Here is a 13938-nt window from a genome sequence, read left to right as displayed (position 1 = left end):
GGAAGGAGTTAGGTGTAGCTAGGCCGCTTAAAGATAGGCAGGAACACTGACACTTGGTGACATAGTAACAGTTAGTAAATGCTTCTGAGAACACATGCCAATGACCCCCCCCCCCCACGTGTCCTGCGGATGAGGGAAGTGTGTGATTTTTCTCCCTATGCAGATGAGTGTTTCTAGTAAGCCCTCATTTGTTACTCAATATGTCTTTGTTGACCACCAAGTCTCACTAGATGTTATGGAAAGCGACAGGCCTATAGGAATAGAGGAGACTGAAGTTGAAGGGCGGGCACTCCTCCATGCTTCCCACACGTTCTGATGCACCTGCTTTCCTGCTCTTCCGGTTTTTGGTTCTGCGTCCCAGCTAAAGACACTGGAGCCACTAGGCAGCGGTTCTGGTGCTCGGTAACCTGAAGGGGTGTGACTTTCCTTAGCTGAATGTTTCTGTGTTTCCCTTGAAGTCAGGGTTTGGGGAGAGAACAAATATGAGTTCCGTCATTGCTTCTATATCTTCCATAATGTCTTTGAGCCACGACTGTGTCTAGAGTTTCTTGTGAGGCTCATAGGAGTGCAGTGACAGAGGAGAGCCTCCTTTGCGATGTAAAAACAGACAAGGGGCAGGTCTGTGCTCCTCCCATTTCCTTCATAGCTGCATTGTTAGCCCACTCCATAACTTGCAGCAGCCAAGTCCATCTTAATGGGATAACTAGCTCCATATTGTGGCCACTCTGTAAGTTGTCAGATAGTTATTAATTAGAACAAGCTCTCTTCTTGAAAAATCAGGCTTTGAGGTTTGAATTTAAAAACAAACCAACAAGCCATTTCCGATGTCGCCACGGAACTTGTTACTTTCAATTCACTGTCTAGAAGTCTCCCTGGCAGCTTTGCAAAACAAATCTTGGACCGGGCCTAGAGAAGATTGGAATTTCCTAAAAACTTGGGGTTTTTTTTTAATTCATTCTGGTGCCAACATCAGTGAGTGACTGCGCTTGCCTTGTTTGCACTTTTACCAACTGTTTTGCTCCCCTGTTCGTTGATTTTTTTTTACTCTGGTTTTTAAACTTGAAAAATAAAATTTTTTTTAATTCAATGTTCAAAAGCCGGGGAATACTCTTGGATTTAAAGCACCCCTGTGGTCTATGTGAGAGTGTGTCGGTTAAACTCTAGGTGGCGCTCCACATCCGGCTTGGGAGGCAGGGCACAGCGCATGCGTGGCTGTAAAGCTTGGTGTGGAATGGGACCCACAAGGAGCACACCAGCTGATGTTGGGCTAGCAAGGGAGCTTTCCGTGTGGGGTGGAGGGTGTGGTAAAGCAGGACGCGTGCTTGGGTTTCATTTGGGAAAAAACAAAACAAAACACCATATTACAATGTAATTTACTTTTAGATTTCTCCGGGGGGAGGGGGTGTTATAAAAATACTCAACTCAAACACCATGCTTCGTACCTCCCGGACTGGGTTGGTGTCTCTTGTATTTCTTCATTGCGGTCGGTCCTGGTTGTAACAGTTATTTGTTTAATCTTTTCCCTGCTTGGACTGAAATTCCCCGGAGCAGAGACCTGGCCACGCTCGGTTATTATGTTTGGTTTGTATCCACTTGCCCACTGTTTCATTCATTTCTTTGGTCACATTTTGTCTTGTCTTCCCTCTTCCCACCACCATCCCTGCGCCACGCCATTTCCCCTAAGGCCTCCTGCCCTCCCATTCTATATGGGAACCAATCCCACCCTACCCTTATTGATCTTGAGATTTTAAAAGTGAAGAAAACATTAATGTAAGAAAATGAACGTCTAAAAGTTATCTATATAAATAGACTCAAAGTAAGACTGCTCAAAGGTAGATCAATTTTGCGGATGCACAAGACCAAGGGTGGCCTCCTGTTCTTGTCCTCCGGAGGCTCTCCTGAGCGGGCACTGTGCCCTAAGACATACTGCATTTGCAAGGCAGAGCTGTTGTGTCTGTCCTTTCTCTCCTCTCCCCTCCCCTCCCCTCCTCTCCCTCCCCTCCCCTGCTCTCCTCTCCTCTCCCCTCCCCTCCCTCCCCTCCCCTGCTCTCCTCTCCCCTCCTCTCCTCTCCTCCCCTCCCCTCCCTCCCCTTCCCCTCCACTTCCTTCCCTCCAAGCCCTAAAAGAAAAGAAGGAAAGAAATGGAGGAGAAGGAAAAGGGAGGGAGAGGAAAGGGAAACTAAGTACATATTGTTATTCACAAAGGCCTAACTGACTCTTTGTTTCAACACAGTTCAGGTTGATAGGAACTGAAAACAAAAGTGCTATTGGCAGCCTCTCTGCTTCCCCTGAAGTGATAAGTGGAAAGCCCGAATTTTGGAAGATTGCATCCCCCCCCCCCCCGCCCCCAAATCCTTACATTATTCCCAACCACAAAAACAAAACAGAGGGCTGGAAAGGAACTCACAGGCACTGATGCCAAGCCTCATTTGTTCAGACGAAGATAATGGGGCTCTCCTCCCGTGAGTAACTTCCTCAAAGCCACTGAACTCAGGCGGTGGAGCCAAACTTCAGTCGTCAGGCCAGGTCCACGCCCTTCCCACTCACAGGATGTAGTTTTTCTCTTTCAGTTTAAATTTCCAACAGAAGGGTCCATCATAAATGTATTTTCTCAACTCTCATTATTTTATTTAAAAACCTCACTGGAGACCCAGCTTATGATGATGAAGGGAAATAGTACGCATTCTTTAAAGGCTTCTCAAAAGGGAAGGAAAACTTGAAAGCATACAAATGTCCTATCTCATCGCATCCTCACACGCGGGAACTTAGTAGTATTGCCGGGGCAATGAAGATTTTAGACGGGTTTCTGTTCCTTCCACATAGAGTACGTGCTTTTGAAGTGATTAAAAAGTGTTTTTTTTTTTTTTTTTTTTTTCTCAAATGCTGTCATGTACAACACATGCATCTGTCCTATGGAAGCTGAAATGATTGACCCTGGGGAAGCCAAGTGGGCAAACCTGCCAATGACATGAATGATTTTGTTTGTCTACTATCTTAAAACAATCAGTCTTATACACATTAAACTGAAAATAGCTGGGTTCTGCGTATCGTCTCATAAAACCCAAAGTCGTCTTTTAATTATTTCTCCAACACCAGGGCAAACAATTCTTACGGAAGAGACTAGAATCGCTTCAATCTCTTAAGATAAAAATACAAAGATGTTTTAAATACATTAATAAAAATCTCATTAAGATATTTGATATTTTTAGCCAGCCTTCAACGTACTAAAGGGTTATATTCCAAAAGTCAGTGAGTTGAGTAGTGAGTTATCTGAAATTTGGAGTGCATTTTCCCATCAAAACATTATCACCCACAGTAGTTAGTCCCCAGGCTGTCCTTTCATTGCTATTTAACTCAGTATAGCGAGCGACCATGTGCCTTAGAATTATTGTTTTAGTTGTAAGATTAGTAATAAATTGGCCCAAAGTTAATCAATAGATTCAGAGAGTATTTGAGATGCTAATGTCTAAGAGAAGACATTTCAGTTAGAAGTATCTGAGATGGGAGGTGGGGACCTTGTTGTCTTTTCTGTAGGAGATTGTGAGGTACTTTGAAGATTTGGGAACAATGCTAAGACTGTAGTGTCTTTCACTGCCTCTAACCAGCATGGCAGCTTCCACTACTATCAGGGGAACAGGGGAGAAGAGAGCACAGAAGCTGGGATCTTCGTACTTGGGTGCACACAGAAATTGCTTAAGCCTCAAGCAAAGGGAGTAAATTGTGATGGAGAGGAAGTGAGAGGGGACACCTGTCCAAGAGTTCTCTGTGCACATAGAAGAATGCCGCTGGTTTCCAGAAAATTCAGCAGGGAAATAGAAACATTACAGCAGTGCCTCTCACCCTTCCTAATGCTGCAACCCGTTAATACCATTCTTCGTGTTGTGGTGACCCCCAACTATAAAATTATTTTTGTTGCTGCTTCATAACTGTAATTTTGCGACTGTTATAAATCATAATGTAAATATCTGATGTGTGATTCCAAAGGGGGTCTCAATCCACAGTCTGAGAACCACTGCATTGGGGGCATAAGCTGTTTGTAATGGGCCTATTTAGGATTTTCAATAAAAGTGTATTTGTTCCTCAGGACCAAGGGTTTAACAAGACCTGGACTCAGGTTTAAATTCATTCATAACTATGATGACTTATGGTGTTTGAGAGCTGGAATAAATCAGGTAATCATGCTTTACCTTGTGGGAATGGTAGCCCATACACATGACTTCACAGTGGTCTATGGGATAGGTAGGATGATGGTGATGATGACGACGACGGTGATGACGACGATGAAGATGATGATCATGGTGGTGGTGGTGGTGGTGATGGTGATGGTGATGATGATCATGATCCCACTTTACAATTAAGGAGACAGAGGATGACTAGTTTGTCCTCGTCATGCTGATGTGTTAGCAACGAGGCCCGCATTTGAACCCTGTGGTCTGAACACAGGCCATGAAGCCACAACTCCCATTTTACACTCAGTCCTCACCTTGCTCCGGTTGACTCCTTTGCCTCTTACCATCAATCACTCTTCCCTGATTTCATCTGGGGCTTGCAATGCCTTCTGGGAAGTGGCTATGCATGGAGGCTGCAAGTGGAAGGGTGATCCAAGGCCTTCAGGCTCCCTTCAGATTCTACTGCCACCGTGAGGAAAGTGCATTCCCACAGAGAAGTTGTCAGGGTGGAAGAAAATTATGGCCAAAGGTCTCCTGAAAGACCTCAGAGACTCAGATCCTATCTCATTCCACAAGCCAAAGGCCCCTTTCTTAAATCAAAGGCTGATATAAAGCACATCTTTATCAAGTGCTGTTTTGACATCTGCTCCTCTTTGTACAACTGGACAGGCACTCCCATTTGTCCCTTTGAATAATTTTTAGAGAGTCTTGAACTTTGGCTTGGAGATTGTCCTTTGAAATGACTTTGCCTTCCTGGACATCTGAAGTCTTTTTTTTTTTTTTTACTTCAACCTGGCAAAAGTTATTGCCCCCCATAAAACTTTATATTCACTTCTCAAAACCATCACACAACTCATTCCTCACACTCCTTTGCAGCAATATCCATGTCAGCTCACTAAGAGGGCTAACATGCTAGCGGGAACGTAAGCACTCTCCCAGGTAGAAGAGGAAATGGATGGTATTTGATGCTGAAGTCAGCTGGTCTAGGTTCAAATCCCGGTTCGTCCATTAACAAGTTACGTCACAGCAGGCAAGGGTTTTTTTTTTTTTGTTTTTTTTTTTAACTTTCCTTGAACACTGTTTCTTTGCTTAGAACATGAATGTAACACTTGTTCTGAAGACTAAGCTAGATGTGGCAAATGAGAAACCTAGTTCAAAGTGAGCCATCTCAAAGTTCAGTAAGTGTTATCACAAATGTCTCAGTGTGTAAATTATCAGATATATGCAGGAAATGGGCATGGAGGGATGTTTAACACACCATTTTTTAAAAAATAAGACTGAAAAGCTAAAAATAGTCACACCTAACCATTGTTGACTGTAGAGCCACTTATAATAATGCAAAAATGTTAGGCTATATAGTGAGTTTTATTAAATGAGCCATGAACCCTGCAGAGTTAGACGTTTAGGGGGAAAATCCATGCTAAGAAATTTTGTTTGACCCCTTCTATAAAAAGAGTAGATGATAATCATCTGAGCAGCTGGGACGTTTGTGCCGTGTGGATGGGAACTGGGGCTAGGGGTGACTTTCACTTTGTTTTGTGTTTTTCTGCCTTTACTACAGTTTGTGACTTTTGTAATTGGGAAAATGATAGTCTGTTGAAAAATGCTCTATAACGGTTTCCCTTCTCAGATGATCCCCCTCCTGGCTCCAATTAATTCAGATATCCAGCTCTTCCCACCCCGTCTGGCTCGCCCACTGCCCATGGATCTATGTTCCCTGTGCACAGCTGCAGCTGGTTTTCAATGGTTGGCAGAGTCTATGGTTGGTGTTTAGACATATTTGTGTGGGTTCGCTCTCATCAGACTGCGTTTTCCACGAGAGTGTCTTCCCAGTTTTTTTCTGAAATTGTTCACAGTGACTTAGAAGATCTTTGTCTTAAATGTTAACAAATAGAGGCCACTGTCAGTGAATAAAAGAAGCCCACACCATTCACTTCCTCATGAGCCTTAGCATCTACTGGCGCTACATCTCAAATGTTAGATGTTGGGGGCGCTTATAGACTATTTGAGGATTTTGTCTTGTCTCTGTTTTTATGTGGGTACTTTATTTCCTCTTGGGACTCAGAAATACCACGTTCCTAAGGCCCTTTGCATTGAGGAGGGGTTACGTAGCTGTTCCAACCAATGAAATGGGAGCATACACACTTGCAGCATTAAATATTTTGTGGGGTCCTCCATGAATTCTACTCTCCTCTGGTTTCAATTGTCTTTATAGCCCTACAATGACTTGAAGCCACAATATATTAGACCCCAAATTATGAGGAAAACCTGGGTCCCCGAGTTTCTACTTAGACAGAAATCACCCAAGAGTATTAAAGAGCAACATCTAGAATGGAGGGTGCATGTGAGAGAAGCGAACTGTTTATTACATAAATGTATCCTAAGTATATACAGCACATAAAGGAATAGTATATACACTATGCATATATACTAAAGCATATACAAAGAATAGAATATCAATATATAATTTAAGAAACTGTCTAATGCTTTACCCTCACATATTTTACAGTCTTTCTTTGCTCCGTCCCATTAGGAACTTTGATGAATAGTAATAAATTCATTTTTGTGTTGTGATATAAGAAATTTAATTGCACAGTTGTTACCTTGTTTGACATATTCTAGAGACTTTTTTTCTCTCTAAGATATATTTATTTATTATATAATGCCAGAAGAGAGCACCAGATCTCATTATAGATGGTTGTGAGCCACCATGTGATTGCTAGGGATTGAACTCAGAACTTTTGGAAGAACCGACAGTGCTCTTAACCTCTGAGCCAGCTCTCCAGCCCGTTTGCTGTATTCTAGAACCAAGGGTTTGGGGCGGTACATTCTGGTTCTCTCTCTCTCTCTGTTGGTGCTGACTCTTCGCCCTTATCCATAAGTACTGCAAGAGTCCAGGGCAGTGGCTAATGATTCAATTCCTTGCCAAAAGAAGACTGATTGCATGAATTATCTAAGCAATAGTTCAGAAAGACTGGTTCCATGAGAAGTTAATAGATATCTCATGAAATTGAGCTCCAGAGGCAGTTGACTTTGGAAAACATTTAGTCAAGCAAACAAGACCAGAGGTTTTCTCTTAGTTGTTGCTCTCTGGGTCTGTGGCTTGGGATTGGAAGCTAACTGGATGAGGTGTGTGCAGCCCACACACCTAACGATGGAACCCTTTCTTGATGGTGCCATGGTGAGAAGAGTTGCTGAAGCAGCCGTAGGGAACAGCTCTGCTCTCCTCTGCATGCTGCACCCTCCTTAGTTCAGTTTACATCCATTCAGGAAACGTCTCAGCTAGCATTGCAGCAGCAACAGTCTCAACCCATTAAACCATATTCAACAGGAACTTTCAGAGTAAGACAGAAATTCACAGACCTTTTAACTGATTCCAAACAAGAACAGGGCACATGTATTGCAGCTGAAAGAAAGAAAATATAAATAAGGATGGGGCGGGGGGGGGGGGGGGGTTGGAAGAGCCTTACCGGCCAGCATCATTTGAACCAACTGACATATTCAGCTTGGAGCATTTGCAACCACAGGGGGCCCGTTGAGGCACAGTGAACTTGGATCCTCAGATAGATGAGACATTTATGAGCGTGACTGGCATGTAAATTTATGTGAACTATGAAAAAAAAAAAAAGACACAGGAAATAAAGTCTCAAGTTCCAGGATGTAAATTGATCACATGTGGAGGGAGGGGCCAAAGGAATTCCCACCTCATTCCAGTGTGGGGATTACATGGTGGCCAGGTGCAGCAGGCTGGACTTTTCCCTTCTTACTTTTCTTTGGCATATCTGATTCTGCCTAAACACAAAGTGTGGTATTAGGCCGAACAAACAGAGATCTGATCCTGCCGGGCAACTCCTATTGAAAACAAAGATGCTGCAAATATTTTCAATTCTTCAAGTTGAACCCATACTAAGTAAGCATCCTGCTTGGGAGGGGGGGGGGGGGGGGGGGGGGGGGGGGCTGTCCGTGACTTTACTCATGAGAGTTGAGAAGATTTGCACTCCCAGGAGGAAAAGAATTGAAAATGACCAACCTACACATTGCTCAAGCAAAACAAACCTGGAGAGTTTCTGCAAATTTAAGGTAAGCTCATCTTGATTAGGGGGAGACTCCTGAGCTATAGTGAGTCCAGTCTGAAAGGGCCATTTTAATTGTTCGAAAAGAATGAAACAAACCACAGCATCCCACTCCTCACATTTCTTTTTAGCGGAAAAGCAAAATGTGCTTTTGAGCTGCGGTCCTCTGAGCTGGCTAGATGGGAAGTCCTGGCGGAGGACATGGCAGATTTTTATGGGCTGGATGGCTTCTCACCCTCCAGCTTTCCATGGGAAAATTTGTGAAAATATTCAACTCTGATGGTTCGGTGAAAAAACATTTGGGCCCCGAGGGGATCAACGAGAGCTAAGTTTTATGGAGGGAGTCCCATCTGGGACCAGAGGAATTAAGAAACAGAACCATGGGAGACAAACAGTAAGAAGAATAGAAAAGCCAGCTTCATGGTACAACCAGTTCCTTTTTCAGCTCATTACCGAGGTTAGGAACTTCTGCAGTATGAAGAGCAGAGCACCAAGCAGGTCAGGGACTATGGGCTTTTTCATCTTTTCTTTTCTTTTTTTTTTTTTTAAAGTTTAGGGCTTGAACTGGTTCAAAACTGAATTACTTGCTTGTGTGATGGCCCCACACCCCCCAGAGACCCCTATATACCGGTTGCTTCATGGGAGAGTTTTCCTCTCCTTCCTAGAAATGTTTCTGAACTCTTAGAAACAGCACATGTTGGTGCTCTTTTCAGGTTTGTTCTCTGCCCTTTCTTACCTAGCAGAACTGTTTCCCATGATGAAAACCCTTCCAAACCTCACCGCCATCTTTTCTGACTCACCTTGTCCCTGGCATCGGCTATGTGATGCAGTTCTGTTGTCTCTCGATTGAGGATTCTAAGACATACCCCCTTTTCTGTGATTAAAAAGAGACAGACTTAGAGCGAGAGATTTTTTTTTTCCTTCCTCAGACTTCTGTTACTACCATTTTTTTCCTGCCTTGATGTAATTGCAGACGAAGGAAGACAATGCTTAGAATGGCGATAGTCAATCCGTGGCCATGGGATGACAAGTCTGAAGCACAAGGACACTCTGATACGGTTGACCAGATGGACAGACAGAAAAGCCTTGAGCTTGTGTTGGTGTCACTGGCTCTGGTTGCATCGTGGGGCCATGTGTGGCCTGATGCCTTGCGAAGAGAAGCCAGTTTGACGCGGGTATCCCAATGCATCGTCATGTCTTCTCAATATTTTACTATGTGACAAGGTGATGATGTACATCAGTGAGCACAGAGCCCCGATGAAACACACGGTCTGTGACGTCTGTCCACCTGACTCATCGATGGCCACAGAGACAAACCAGCATAGCCCGTGGACAAAATGGAAAACCAGGAAGTTCGTTGGCTAGTATTGACAGAGACCCAGGCCATGTGGAATCTCATCAGTTCTGAAGGAGAAAGCCAACACAGAGGTTAAAACTCAACATGGGAATGAATGGGAAGATTTTTTTCTTCATATTTCAATGCTTGTTTCCTTCCCCCTCCCTCAACCTTTCCCTTCTTTCTTTCCTTTCTCCCCCCTCTCTTCCTCTCTTCATCCTCCATCTCTCTCTCTCTCTCTCTCCTCTCTCTCTCTCTCTCTTATTTATTTATTTATTTATTTATTTATTTATTTATTTATTTGGTGTGTGTTTGTATGTAGTATGTGGTGTATGCATGTATGTAGGCCAGACATCACGTTTGGGCATTTTCCTGGATTGCTTTCCATCTTTTTTTTTTTTTTTTTTTTTTTTTTTTTTTTTTTTGAGATAGGTTTTCTGAACAGGGTTGTGAGTGTAGCCATATGTCACTAGGAGTCATGCTATTGCTATGGTCTTTCAGGAGAATAATAGTTGTAGGTTTTTCCTTAAAGACAACAACTTATCTAGTCTCAAGTTCTTGGCCACTTTAGTAACATCAGACATGGATTCTATTTCATGGAGTGGGCCTTAAATCCAATGGGGGAAAAATAGTTGGTTACTCCTGTAACATTTGTTCCACTATTGTACCTGAATTTCTTGTAGGCAGGTCACTGTTGTATGGCACTGTCGCTGGCTGTGATACTGATGGTTGCCCTGCTTCTGTGGTAGCGTGCAGAATACTTTCCAGTACCATGAATGCTTGTCAATAAGGGTGAAGCTTCTAGTGAATGTTTAGCAGGAGGGGTAGAACTTCTGCTTGGGCACCGGTTAGGTTCCCCCCCTCCCATGCTCCATGACATAAGTAAGTTGTGTCTTCAGCAAGAAGCCCTGGCTATCAGGTTGTGGAAAGAAGCCAATAGTCTTGGCAATGGCCTATGATATTTCATGGTGGGTGTGTCTATGGGAAGATACCCATTACAATTTAAAAAATATTATTAAGGTTTCTGTCTTGAGATAAGAATATAGCTCAATTGATCAAGAACTTGCTGTGTAAACATGATGATCTGAGTTCGATACCCAGAAGCAGCATAAAAAGCCAGAGTGGCAGCTGAGGGTTATAATCTCAGTGCTGGGGAGGTAGAAAAAGAGAGATCCTTGGAGCTTGCTGACCACCCAGCCTAGCATAGTAGCTTCAGATCTGCCTCAAAAAACAAAGTGGGCCTTTGTCCTTGAGAGTGACATCTGATCTCCACATTCACAAACACACACGTGCATTCACCCACATGCATACAAGCACACATGTGCATTCACCCACCCGCCTCCCACTTCCTGTCCTTCTGCCCAGCTGATTGGCTAAACAGCACTTTATTGATGGTTGATACATTTACTTAGCATTCTTCCACAAGTGTGTGGGGCACAGGCCTTCACAGGGCAACTTGGTTGTTGTGTGTGATGCTATGAAGGCAAACACGTGTCTTTAAACACCTATCAAAACCCATAGAATTACATACAACACAGGAGTGAGTCTTAGTGGAAGCCGTAGACCTAGGTTGATAATCACGTGTCAGTGTTGACTTATCAAGTTTAGCAAAACATGGTATGGGTTCCTTGATGGAGGGAGAGATTGGGTTTATGTGTGTGGATGAGTGTATTGGAAACGAGGTACTTCTGCTTCATTTTACCATGGATCTGAAATCGTACTGTAAAACGAAACTGACTAATTAAAAATAAACAAATTATTTCAATATGTAAATATATATATAATAGAGTAGGTATTACCACATAAATAGACTAACTAATACAAATCATGATTAAATTATGTTTTAGCATTATATTCAGTTACATATGATGGAGAAAACATCAACAAAAGTAGTGGCTTAGACAAGAGAAAATACTATTTATCTCTCACATAAAACAAGCCCATAGGCAGTCCTGGATGCTAATGGCAGTTTCATTTCATCCGTCAAGCCCAGAGATCTTACAGATGAGGCTTCTAAATTAGTTGTGATCACCATCTCAGCATTTGAATACCATCCCATGATCTCGCCTGTTGGAGAGTGCTCTAGCCATGCCATCTATGCTCCAAGCAGCTATGGGTGAGGACATGGAGACTATTGGCATAGCTCCTTCCTCTCACAGTCACGTGCAAGAAATTCTTTACTATACCTCTTCTGTCTCACTGGCTGTCCCCCTGGGCAAATGATTGTATCTATGGGTCAAAGAGTCTGGCAATATTTAACAGTTGAATTGCTATTAAATTTTTAGATAAAGGCCTAGCTAAAACTCAGGGATTTCACCTGCGAGTGGCATTCCTGCTTTGCTGCCTATAAAAAGGCTCTTTGGACACTGAATAAAAACCGCTGCTGCTGCTGCTGCTCTCTTAGCACAAAGGACCTGCTGTTTTATTGTGTGCTAAATCCGCAGTCTCTGGCCCTTGACTCGGTACCACGGTGGCACAGGCACCACAGAGAACAGCCATTATGCATGCTGGGTTGGTTAGTTTTATATCAACCTGACACAAGGCAGAGTCATTTGGGAGGAGGTTCTCTCAATTGAGACAATGCCTTCAGAAGACTTACCTATAGGCAAGTCTGTATAGCAATTTTTTAAAAATTAATGATTGATTTTGGAAGGCTCAGCTCACAGGGGACAAATACCTTCCCTGGGCAAGTGGCCCTAGATGGTATAAGAAAGTAGTCTGAGGCTGGGCATGGTGGCGCACACCTTTCATCCCAGCACTCAGGAGGCAGAGGCAGGCAGATCACTGTGAGTTCGAGGCCAGCCTGGTCTACAAAAAACAATTCCGGGACAGCCAGAACTACTTCACAGAGAAACCCTGCCTCAAACTCCGATCCCCCCGGAAATGCAGTCTGAGGAAGCATGGGGAGTTAGCCAGTAAGCAGTGTTCTTCTGTAGCCTCTGCTTCGGTTTCCGCCTTCTTTTGATGATATTCTGTGATGCAGAAGTGTGAGAGAAAATAACCTCCTTTCTCCCCAAGTTGCCTTCGGTCTGTGTTTTTTAATCACAGCATCAGAACCGTAACTAGAGCACACAGTGAGAACTTGGTAATTCCTGCATACTTCAGAGAACGATATGCATCTGCCCATCTGAGACTCAAAGAGACTTCTAGAAGGAGAATTCTGTAGGAGGACCCCAGCATACTGTGAAAAAAAATATATAACAAGAGTGGTGGAGTAGACGGCAAACTGAATATAGGGACTGGCATAGGGAAGGGTCGGCTGCTGGGTGACAATGGGGACTGTACCTGTCACTGGTCCATTTTTAGAGTTCACACAGGTGCAGAAATCGCTTAGGCAGAAAGAAATGGAAGGATGTGCTTGAGGATTTATCCCACGATGCAAGCTTACAGGCTGCTCACCGTCCCCGAGGGGGTAGGAGGTGGGGAGAATTCCATTACACACACACACACACACACACACACACACACACACACACACACACACACTTTGAGTCTCTTGGGCTATGTGAGAGTTCTTTTCTTTTGTATTTATGATAAAACCTCCAAATATGTATCCAAGTGGGATTACCAAGCTGGGCTGAATCCAAGGGACTTTGGTTTCTAGAACTATTTCTCATCATAAATCCCCAAACAAGTTGAGTTTTTCCGCTTCCTCTCCTAATCTACCACGGAGCACAGCCGAGTGGCTCGAAATCATCTACTTCTTGGCAGTGGCTCCCATCCCAAGATGATGGAGCGATTCTTTTCCATATACATCATTATTATTTCTAGTATAAATATTTATCAAGCACTCACTGTGCAATAGAGAAGAGCTCCTGCTTGGTGGTCCTCCCAGCTGAATAACACAAAGAAACACCAGACGGGAAGAGGTGGGCTGGGACCTTGGCTGGTGGGAAACGACAGGAACAGATTCTCCCCACACCCCAGCCCCTTAATCCATGTCAGGCAGTCTTTAGACATGATCGTCATATTTCAGATAAGGTACGTGCGGTTGTTTCATGTATATAGTTTGCTAGGAGCTACGCACCCCTTCTAACCTCGTCAGCCATGTTAACCCACCCAATGTTCACAGTCGTCCTGAGAAACAGATGCTATTGTTATCTCCACTTATCGATAAGGAAATTGAGGCAGAAAGTAATTTGGCTAAAGTCAACAGGCTTGGTGGCTCTTGGGTAACAGCTCAGCAGGAACTCCTAAAGTCAAAATGTCCAACCGCTGACCTGCCAGCAGGGTTGTCAAGGGTTCCCAGAAGCTGAGAGAAACAAGTGGCTGTTATCAGAGCTCCAATTAAAGCCCACACTGTGCGCCGCCGCACTGTGCCTTTCTTTTCTTGCCTAGAGGTCACGAGGGTGCTTTTGTA

The sequence above is a fragment of the Acomys russatus genome, chromosome 28, assembly GCF_903995435.1.
Source record: "Acomys russatus chromosome 28, mAcoRus1.1, whole genome shotgun sequence".
Lineage (NCBI taxonomy): Eukaryota > Metazoa > Chordata > Mammalia > Rodentia > Muridae > Acomys > Acomys russatus.
Note: the sequence above shows the minus strand (reverse complement) of the source record.